This window comes from Struthio camelus, chromosome 1, assembly GCF_040807025.1.
Source record: "Struthio camelus isolate bStrCam1 chromosome 1, bStrCam1.hap1, whole genome shotgun sequence".
NCBI lineage: Eukaryota > Metazoa > Chordata > Aves > Struthioniformes > Struthionidae > Struthio > Struthio camelus.
In genome coordinates, this window is record NC_090942.1 from 156458963 (window position 1) to 156469031 (window position 10069).

Consider the following 10069-nt stretch of genomic DNA (forward strand, 5'->3'; position numbering starts at 1 on the left):
CCCGGGCGCCCACCCCCATGTGCCCTGGCTCCAGCACGACACCCCCTACTTCTCACTGGCTTTCAGTCTCTCCGGGGGCAGCTGCAGCGGTGCCCTCAGGTCTCGCGTGGGAGGGCTGGGTACAGCACTTCCTTGGCCCGCGCTGAAGGGTTATTTTGTGTTGAACGGGCATCGTTCAAGGGCACGTATAAAAGCCCAATAGCCCAGACGTGTACCGTTTGACCCAGGTCTAGCAAAGATTTGAGCGCTATTTGGGCTGCCGTGTGCAGGATGGCAAAAAGCCCTTGTGTATTCCCTTAGACAACTGAAAAAGAAGGGTGCCCGCGCTTCCGTCATGAGGTTTCTCTGTCGTCTTGCCACTGCCCCTCTCGGGGTTCTGGCAGCCCAGCCTAGCAGAGCTGCTCACGCCGCTCCCCGGCCTGACTGGAAGGCGCAGACCGGCAGTCTGCTTCCCTCAGGATCTTTCCTCTGTCCGGGTCCATACCCAAACCTTCACTAGGAAAGGAACTGGCCAGATCCTGAAGACGTGGCACAGACTTCACTTCCCCTGCAAGAGGAGGCCTCTTGGCTTGCTGCCATCCATTTTCTCCTTTAAGAGATATAGCTCTTTTCACATTTGAGTTAGGCACCTTTCTTCTCAAGACTGTCCACGCATACCATGAGCAGTTCATTTTGAGGCTGACCCAGGTGTCTGTTTGGGGAGAGGAAGGCTGAGTGCTAGGTCTTTGTTTGTGCAGCAGTGAACAACTTAATTCATTATATGTTCTAACTGTGTCTCGGGCTTGGCTGCATGTCTTGATTTGCTCTTGGCCTATGATAGGGGCCAGTCTGTCACCCAGCAGGGATCAGAATTGCACAGCTTTCCTTTCAGCTTTCTTCTTCCCTCCTTTTTAAAATCAAACACAGGTAAAAAACCATCATGATGACCAGAAGTAATTTATAAGTATTACATATTTATAAAGCGAATAACAAAACCAGGAGTCTCTGAGAAATAGGCTAGGGTGGGGAACCTGAATAGTCAACATATATTGAAGGGCTCTTCTTTTTCTTACTTGGTATCTAGCAGTTGCTGAACCTCCCTGGCGCTCTCCCTCCATCTCGGTTCTTATTCCCACAGCAGATCTTGCTGCTTGTCCTGCTGCTACACTGCAGCTGCTACACAGGAGCTGTTAGTGTTATCTGCTGCAGGGATGTGTGACTGCTGTCCGAAACAGTCTGGGAACAACTGTGAATAAACAGTCAACAGACATCACCTTGTTTATATGCCTATATATATTCATATGTTCCATTTGTAGGACTTCCCCACAGAGGAGAGCATAAGAACTTTTTTTTATGGACATTTGATAGTCAACTGAACTAGAAACTAAGGCCCAAGATAAACTGTTTCCACTCCAAGTCAAGGCCAGTTCTTTGACGTTGCATCCTCTGACCTGGAGGGATTGAAGGTTGCAATCTGTGTAGAAAAGAGAAAAATGAGGATAGAGGTAGTATTAGTAATTAGTAAAATAATGGATCGTGAAGGCAGAAATTGTGATCGTAGACAGATAAAACATTTCTTTGAGTGCACGTGATCGTGGATACGAATGATAAAAAAGCCCCAAAGTCTGTTATAGACCCTCAGGCTCAGGAATGGGTACAGAGAGAGATTTCCATCAACAGTAAATAACGATAAGGATTATAGAAGACTTTAATTCCCCAGAGAGTTCAGAAAACAAATAGGGGAATGCACTATATATTCTTAGATGTGATAGGCAATAAGTTTTTTCTATTGACAGGCACTGAGCATCCACAGCAGCAGAAAGGGAAGCTGTTTTAGACTTCTTTTCAATAAACAGCAAGGATCTTACCAAACCTTTTAAAAATAAGCTGCTTATAGAAAATAACCTATGATCAATGAGTCATGTTTTTCACTGTAAATTTCAGGAGAGTCAAAAATAGGTCTGGTCCTACAGTCTGGGATATCAGAAGACAAACATTAAGAAACTGTGGAAAATTGCTTTGTGAGGCTGCCTGGACCTAGAAACTCAAGTGTTTAAATGTGGAAGAATCATAGATTTACTTTAAATCCAAAATATTTTTACTGTATGCATCTTGTATGGCATTTTCATCCCCTGAAAGAGGGTAAAACTGGAAGAGACCAACTATAGACCCAGTGGATAAGTAAGTACCTGAAAGAGGATATTAAAATAGTGCGACAACCTATAGGAAAGGAAACAGAGCTACACCTTGCAGAGCTAGGAAAAGAATGAGCAGAAATCTAGCTGAGCTGGATGTTGCAAAGACAATGATAACAAACAAAAAGATTTTTTTCAATTATATGAATAAAAACTATTCAAAGAAGGAAGGTGCATAATTATTAAATGCCGAGAATGGGATGAAGATTAAGGCTGCTGCAAATCTTGAAAGAATATACTGCCTCTGTTGTCAAGTCAAAAGATGATCTATATGAGGCTAGTGGAAGAGAACCTAAGGCAAACTGAGGGCATAAATGACAGCATTAGCATGTCTGAAGTGGAAGCATAACTTTGACTGTTTATTCTGACAGGCCCAGAGAAATTCCACCCCGGTGTTAGAAGAACTGGTACCTGTCTTCTCAAGTCCTGAGCAAGGTTTTCAATTAATCAGCCAAGCTAGCGGTGAAGGACTATTACTGGAGAACAGGAAACCTCTGTTAAAAAAAGACAGAGGGAATTAGGAGCAGAGGAGAAGGCCCAGCTCTGTGCCCCGATAATTTGATGAGGAAAAGTCTTACACGTAAGTGGAAAATGGGTTTAAGCGCAGTATGAGTCATCACAGCTAGGTCACATCAGCCTAACAATATCTTTGCTAAGGTAACTGATTTCCAAGGCGAAAGAAATGCAGTGAAAGAAATCTTTCTGGATTGAGCGTTTAATACAGAACCTCAGAGAAAATGACTTAACACTGAGCAGATGTAAGTACTGATCGCCAGCAGGTATGGAGGTTACTAAAGGAGGGACTAGATACTGAAAGAGGTAGGCTATCTGAGGTGCGCTTCAGGGCCCAATCGTGAGGCAAGATCATTAGTGTCATTGGGCATACGGAGTACATCTGTGGTTATGAAATGTACCGCCAGCACAAAGTTGGGAGACAATCTGTTACTGACAGCTACAGGAACTTGGTACTAGCATATTAGAAATGGGTTGAAGTTGAGTTCACACATTTAAAAACTAACAATGAGAGCTTTTACTGTAACTGTGCAGTCTCCACAGTTCCGTGAAACTGAGGAGAGATCTGCCTGTATGACTGGCAATATTTGCAAGACTCCACTGCTAAGACTGCCAAAAACCTGTGCTCCAGAATGTGTTATTTAATACCTGTTAATTATTTCAATGCATTATGAATGTGGTAGAACGTCGTTTATATTTATGCTGCTGGTTGTCTCTAAAGCCAAAAGGCTTTTTTTTCCCATCGTGATGTGTAACTTGGATCTGAATCTTCTTAATTAATATTTTTAAGGTCTCTTTTTCTCAGATACTTAGCTCATGTGCCTTGCTCACATGTCAGAATTAAATCATTTGCTGGATTTGTGCCTAGAAGGAACACCCACGCACACTCCAAGGCCAGGCTGGCAAGGCTGTTAAAAGAGTTTTTTTTGATGTGTGTAGCATGGTACATGCTCCATTTGTTAGGATAATCTAGGCCACTTTTTACCTAAAAATTATCCTGTCAGCAGAGGGCCTGAAGGCCTCCATAATGCACTTGATCTCTCCTGCTCCTTTCCTGTGGCACATTGCAGCTTTGAAGGTTTTGGTCTTTTGTCTTACGGGTCATAAGTATGCTGATGAATGAATTGGAGCTGAGGGTGTTGACATGTGAAGTTTGCATTACTGGGTCCCTGAAGTCTTCTCTTTGTTTTAAACAAACACAATCATCTGTTTGGTCTTTCCTCAAAGGTCATGTTTTCTAGGCCAGTGGACATTCTCATTGCTTTCCTCTAGTCCCTGTGTCATCACACTTTATGTGGGCCACATCTGTCTTATGCTGCCCAAAGGCTGGGCAAGATTCAAGATCATTTTGAATTCTAAGCCTGTCTACCAGCATACTTCCTCCAGCATACTCAATAGTTTCTCCCAATTTTATGTCCTCTGCAAATTCAATATACTCTGTATTCCATCATCAAGGCCATCAGTGAAAATACTGAATAGTATCTGACATTGGAAGCACCTCAGCACTTTCCATCTTCCGGACCATTAACGGGCATGACTCTCCAGCTACTTTTTTTATCCCTTCTATAATGTTAACATTTACGCTATTTCTCTGTGGAAGACTCCGGTCTCGTGCTAAGTACTATTATATCAGCTTTCTTCTCTCACAAGGGTTATTTTGTGAGTAACCCCTTTTGGAAATCTATGATGGCCGCCTTTGTTGGTGCTTTTGAGAGAGGGTGGTTTATTTGTTTTTAATACAATTCAAAGCATGCAAAGAGCTCCTCCTCCTCCCTACCCCGCCACGACGCCTGCTCTCGGCAAGAGTTTTTTCCTTAGGCCCAGACTCAGAGGTCGAGTCATAGATACTGCCAATGGGAAGCGGCTTCACACAACCCCGACACTCTTAAATCTTCCCCATGGTACTCTGAGTGCTGTCATATTCCTGAGGAAGTTTTAGGCATGCCTCCTCCTATTATATGAACCTCTAACTGAAAGGTAAACCAGTCACTGGTGAGATTAACTCAGGACTCTCTTAGTAAGGCAGCTCACCCAGTGACAGAGGATTATGACAGTGAGGTAGATAGAATTCCTCTGTTCATAATTTATAAAATTTATTGGCATAGTTACTGGTAAAATCCCTCTAGGATTACATCGCTTTAGTTCAGCTGGGCAGTATAAGGAAATCATACAGGAAGTAGAAAAAGGTTCAAGGTATGTCACCCTGAGGCAAACAGTCAATGGCTATAAAAAGACAGTTGCAGAGCAATTCACTCTAAAAATTCTGCTTCCTGGCGCCAGTCAGCTTACAAAGCTGTATTTCGTTTCCTTTTTAACTAACTAGCAGAAGAGTTAAAGGACCATACCAACCTAAAAAGAGACTCAACTCAAGAAGACATAGCTATACGTAAAATTGTTCAGAGCAATCCAAGATACGTGAATGACACCTAGGTACATGTATGTCAAAAGGAGATCAGAAGTCTTTAATTGTCCTCAATAGACTTTTCATCTGTTAATTTATGCAGTCAATTTTTGAACTTCTAGCATTCACGACATCCGGTGACAAGGAATTCCATGGATTATCTGTGTGTCGTTTGAAGAACCACTTTCTGTTTGTTCTGAGCCCTCCACCTGCTGGTTTCATCTGACGCCCCCCCAATGCAATCATGCGGCAATAAATGATTGTTCCCTGTACACCTTCTCTATGCCATTCATGATTTTATAGACCTCTATCATATCCCTTCAGCTATCTTTTTTAGGTAATACAGGCCAGAAGAAACCTAGTCTGCTTAATAAACCCTTTTATAGAAGTTATGCCATACCATTAAAGAATTTAGTCACCCTTCTGTGAACCTTTTCAAATGTTCTGAGATCCTTTCTGAAAGAAAACGGCCAAACCTGCAAATGGTATTCTGAGTGTGGATGCCTCAGTGATTTATACAGTAGCAATAAGCTATTCTCTCTTCCCTTCCTCACCATTTCTCATTTACTGTGTGATTTTTGGGTGCCTCTGAGTGTTCAGCTGAGATTTTAATAAAAGTATCTCCAGGTTTACAAAGACTGACCCCCAAGGGTAAACACACAGACAGACTGATCAGGAAAGAGGCAAAGGTATGACCATATCATAAGAACAAACATGCAAAACTTGCACTCTGCAGTTTTTCAGAGTTTTCATTTCTGTTGTTTTTTTTTTTTTCTCATGGGTGATTCATATAAAAAGGACTTTTAAATATTTGTAAAGTTGTTTCGTGTTGAGTTACCCATTTCAGATAGATGGATTTGTCCTTCAGATCCTGACGTGGGATATTCCAGTGGGAGCAAGAAGAAAATTGCAAAGAGGTAGACAAAGAGCTAATCAACTCAAATGTATATTTAAAGTCATAGGAAAATGTCCCTGGGTAAAGGTGCATTGCCCTTAAAAAAAAACAATTGCCAAATGATACCCCAAGTCATTATGTTACTTATCTCTTAATAAAGCTAAATGATGTGAAGTTATACAGATAACTTTTACACACTAGAGACTGGATTCTTGTAGTATTGCTCATAACTGTATCAAGGCAAAAGTAATTGTGAAAAATAGACCTGACCTCGCAGGAGACTGTGAATAGTCTTTTAGCTGGGCTGGTGACAATCCTGCTTTCTTCATGAAAAGGTTACTGGTTAGTGAAAGAAGGGAATTCATCTCATTCAAAGGGTGTAAGAAAGACTGACAAAACAGAATGCAGGGGATAACCAAAAGGCAGAAACAAGGTTTGTTTGGAGTGATTTGGAGACAATCATTACAAAAGGCAAAGATATCAAATATAATATGTTCAGAGTCCTTTTAACATAAACAGTTAGTTTATAATTATGTGTCCTTGGTAGCACAAGCTTTGAAAACATACAGCATCAGAATACATGCAACCCATTGTACAAATCTGCTGTTAATAAAACCAAACATGCTAAGGATTTCTGTACACTGTAACAGCTACAGAAAGCCACCATGTCCTAACCTTACTTCATGGAACAGTCAATGTGATTATAGTGAAACACTTGAGTCTGTTGTCTTTCAGTTGTATGCCAGAGAGCTGACTTGATACAGAAATAAAATCTCTGAAAATTCGACTCTTCCTTTGATAGATTGAAGTGACTTCCTTTGGGGAGTAGTAGGTCAGCAACAGAGAGGAAATAGGAACACCTGATAGGAAATACCTTTTGGTTGGAATAAGACTGATACAAGGAGAATGGAAATGGACTTCTATGGACTGCAAAGGAGTTTAAAGTGGAATGAGCAGAATGAGTAATTTAGGACCTCTAATCCATACAAAAGGAGCTTGACTGACTCCAGGAAAAGTGGAGACAACTTTGTTCAATGGGAAGTCCCCCCACCTCCAAAAGGAGACCTTGCAGTGGCTTACAAGTATGTTACTATCTAACAGTCTCAACCCTGATTTGCAAAATCCAGTGTTTCACTGAAGACTCTGCATGACAAAATGCCCGTTTATTGGAAAATATCTTTGAAAACTAAAGTCGTAAACTAAAAAGATTTCCAGAGAAGTCCCTGGTTTTTAAATATTTTTATATTGACAGCACTTAAGTCTACATAGACTGGATGTGTCCCTCTGCAAGATGATTGGTAGAGGTATGTTTGAAATGCACCAACTATAGCACGATAGAAGTGTGACCAGATCAAAACCACCTTAGCTTGTGCTGTGAACTGTTACACTAATTAGTTCCTGGGTAAAAAAGGTTATATGGCTGTACCTATACCAGCCCAAAAAGAAAGGGGTCATAAATTTTTGGAAGCTGTATTACAGAAACTGCTCTGGAAAGCATGACATAATTTCAAAAATGTCTATGTCATTGCCAAAAGAATAAATCAATCTGAAATACAGATATGATAATGATATTTTAACAGGCATAATTTCAATTACACTTGTAAGTAGTAAATGTGAAGTATGTTTCATTATTTTGCCTGATTCAAGGCATATTCAGAAATTTCTTTAAGAGCCCAGTGAATTATGCTATCCATTTAAACTATGGGTTTTTTAAAAGCGTGAAAGTGAGGCATTCTGTACCTTTCCACATATCCACGCACATAGTAAGTGCGTGCCTACTTTATTTAGGTGCCTTTCACATCCACTGTAGTAGACACTGTTAAAGTCAAGGACAATGTATAATATAATCTCAGCAATGGAAAAGAACTCCTTGCACCTCTCTCTTCCAGTGTAAGGCTGCTTCATCTAGTATATTCTCAGCAACTTTGCTCAGTTCAGTTTCAAAGTCTCAGTTACGAGGTTCTTCTCCTTTCCCTTGTTTCTCCTTTCCCTTGACAGGCTGTTTTACAGTTTAACTGAAAATGAGCAGAGCCAAGAACTAAGCTTCACACCAAGAACTCCCATGAGAGTTGTAATCTATTCTGACATTTGTCAAACTGATCCCCTAACTGTTTTACTGATGTACTCTTTAAACGTAGATAATTCACAGAACTCTTCAGAGACTCTGGACAATGAAATATGAGATCAGAGTAATATTCTGACATGCACTGCAGTTTCTAGTGCACTAATTTCTTGGTAAGGATAACAGCAGAAGTTTGGAGAATGTGATAGTGTGACTCAATTGGGAAGAACAGAGCAGAGGAAGAGAGTGACCGGAGAGGAGCGGGTCACCCTTTGACGCTTACTGTAAAAGGAAATTCAGTAGCCATGGAGACTTTTTTTCAGTAATATAGAGTGGTTCTCTTTCTCCCTCCTAAAAGGTTCTTGGGAATCACCTAGGTTCCTGGTTTTAAAATGAAGGCTGAAGGTTGATACCTCTGTAGGGAGGAAATTCCTCAATTAAAAGTTAAAATGCTGACACTTTATTTTCCAAATTCCTGGCATGGTTCATTATGGTAGCACAAAGGAAGGCTACAGCCTGGTTTGTTTCTTCTGCTTGATTTGAAAGTACCTGAATTAATGGTGCATGTGGTGACACAGGCTGCCTGTGGAGATAAAGGAGAGATGTAGGGCTGGAATTAAAAAAGGTGACAGGTTTTAAAATGCATTCTCTACCTTCAAGGCTGAGACCCTCTCAGCTGCAGCTTACGGTTTTCCAGTCACCTTGTTCTGTAAAATACTAAACTGTCAATAACAGAAAGAGAGTAAAAAGCAGCTGGTGGAACCATGACTTGCTGCCTGAAGGTTTACCATCCAGGAGAGGGACTATCGCTTGCTGCCATGGAGGTTTATACATCTGGGTAGAGGACGAAGACACAGAGCCACCACAGCTCAAAACATTTCACAAAAGGAAAAAATATGTAGAAGAAAACTACATTCAGAGACTTTAACAAGTGTTTTCTTGTTTCCCCCTCTTTTTTTTCACCTTCAAGGCCCTCATTTTCAGAGTGGTTGCGGGAAGCAAATTACATATGTGTGTCTTCCTCCTTTTGCCTCAGATATCCCTTTTCTAACAAAGTGCTCTGTGATGCTAATGACGGCAACAAACTAGGTCTAGGAAGAGCACGTCATTTCCAGGTTTCTTCTGTCTCTCAGTCTTTGTCTCCTTCAATTGTCAGTCTTAGACCTTTCACCTGACCTCAAAGCTGTCACTTAAGCAGCAGAATCCCTATTGCTTATGCAGTTAGACCACAAGGACAATATTTTACACAACACAGGACTGCACCCACAAGAATGCAAGAGAGATCTCTCTAGCTGAAGTGATTTAAGTCATGAATAAAAACTTCTAGCCTGCATTAGAATGACCTTAAGTCAAACTGGTATTTGATGTATGCAAGGCCTTCATCCCCAATAACATATCTCCCCCTTTCCTGCCTATGCACCGCAACAACCAGAGCCCTTAAAATGCTGGACATAAGGGGCTATGCAGAGATGAAGAGGATGCTCCTGAAGGACCCCACAGCTCCGACTAAATTGAAGCAGCAGGAGTAGGACTAAAAGCACTTCCCCTGTCTCGCCTATTTTCTTTTATGCAGATGATCAATATGTCATTTCTTAAATTGCTCCCCTTAGCCACAGCATCTATTGAATTCCAGCAGAAATGCAACAGCAACAGATGATTCATGGATTTCTTGTCCTTTTTCCTGCGTACCTATAAGCATGTGATTGGTTATCTACAAATCAAGCCTTTGTTGATGAGAAAAATGAAGTTGTAAAAAGCATAAATTTTTTCATAAATCATCTTCAAACTTTTTGTGTTTTTTCAGTGAATCTATTGTGCAAATAATGCAAGGAACTGTATATGTGCAAAGGAACATATGGAAAATGCAAGGAAAATATATTCAAAAATATATGTTGGTCACTTCCAATAAGAATACACTCCTGAATATTTATTTATGCCAATATTTACTGCTATTTTCAAGAACAGTCTTGAGATCATCACGGTATTGTAAATAAGTCACAAATGCCAAGAAAGAGCATGTCAGT